The sequence below is a fragment of the Suricata suricatta genome, chromosome 3, assembly GCF_006229205.1.
Source record: "Suricata suricatta isolate VVHF042 chromosome 3, meerkat_22Aug2017_6uvM2_HiC, whole genome shotgun sequence".
NCBI classification, from domain to species: domain Eukaryota; kingdom Metazoa; phylum Chordata; class Mammalia; order Carnivora; family Herpestidae; genus Suricata; species Suricata suricatta.
Window position 1 is genome coordinate 157,028,324 of NC_043702.1, and position 1,546 is coordinate 157,029,869.

The window sequence follows — 1,546 nt, forward strand, 5'->3', positions numbered from 1 at the left end:
AGCCCTAGCTGATTACTTTACCCTAGCAAATAGGACCTGCCAGCTTTATTAAGGAAAACCCAAACTTCCTAGTCATTCATGCCCTCTTTCTGCATTGTCTTTATAACATTCTCTATAACTCTCTCTTGCCCAAAATCCCTAGGGAAGAGTGTTTCACTGCTTGCAAGACTGTCCTCCCCCATCCCATGAATTGTTTTCCCTTGAATAAAGAATATCAAATATGTTACTAAATTGCTTTCGTTTTGTCATTTGACCATGATTATCTCACAGGTAGGGAAGTATATATGGAAAGCATCATTATGTTTTGTGAGATTATACAGCTAATGAGATGCACTGACAGAACTGCAACCACTTCTATACAATCTGATCGGTAGCATAAAACTGACCTCAGTATTTCAGAAAGGCAGAGGACGTTAGAGTATAACCATAAAGCAAGCATTAGTGACATACCGCGCTCCTAGTAGTAGTAGTCGCTAACTTGCTGAATTTTAACAGTCACAATTAAATTAGCAATGAGAGTAAATATGCAATTTAATATCTATATAGTTGCTTTCATCAGGAAAATTGATGAGATTATAAATTGCCACAGATTTCAATAAAAACATCTTCAAAATTCATACAGTCATATTACATATTAAATGGATTAAATTGTAGTATTTCTGAAAATTGTTAGAGATAGTAAGGGATATAATGTTACAGTTGTTTTCTCTGACTTAACTCCAGAAAATGGGAGCTTTCAAAGGACAATGTGTCGAGTCTTCGTATTACTGACCTGGCGATGCATATGTCTCATACATCATTAGCTTAGTTCAGTTTTCCCCATTTCCAGTTAAAATAATCTTTGTTTTTAAAATCTGTAGTTAAAAGAAAAATTAAAGTGTTCATGACAAAAATAGAACAGTTCAATTAATGATGCTAAGTGAAGCTGGGCTCGCCGTTGCCGTTGGTCGTGGGGTCGATTTTGGCACTGAGGCCGCAGCTCATGATGAACGTGATTCAAATTGTTCGTGACCACTGGGTACATATACTTGTGCCAGTGGGGGTTGTCTTTAGATGTTATCTAGACAAAAAGAATGATGAAAAGCTAACTGCCTTCTGGAACAGGAGTTTGTTGTTTAAAAGGGAACTGAGACCCAATGAAGAAGTCACCTGGAAGTAAAGGCTGTGATTGAAACACAGAATGTTCACATTTTAAAAATTGGGAGAGAAATAAAAACACACTCATTATTTTAAAAAAATGATGCTAAGTCAAATAATGGATTCAATAAAACAATTCCTTTTTCCTCCCTAGTCTCTTACAGATCAAGGAAGCACAAATGCTCATTTTAAGTGGAAAATTCTGGAGTGTCTGGGTGGCTCAGTCCATTAAGCATCTGACTTTGGCTCAGGTCATGATCTCACAGTTTGTGGGTTTGAGCCCCTTGTTGCGTTCTGTGGTGACAGCTCGGAGCCTGGGGCCTGCTTCAGAGTCTGTCTCACTCTCTCCCTGCCTTTTCCCCACTTGTGCTCTCTCTCTTTCAAAAAAAAATAAACATTAAAAAATTTA

At 37.5% G+C, this 1,546-nt stretch overlaps 1 pseudogene; it reads left to right on the forward strand.

Moving 5' to 3' along the window:
• Positions 1-957: 957 nt before the first annotated feature.
• On the forward strand, positions 958-1,232 carry LOC115286810 (annotated as a pseudogene).
• The last annotated feature ends 314 nt before the right edge of the window (positions 1,233-1,546 follow it).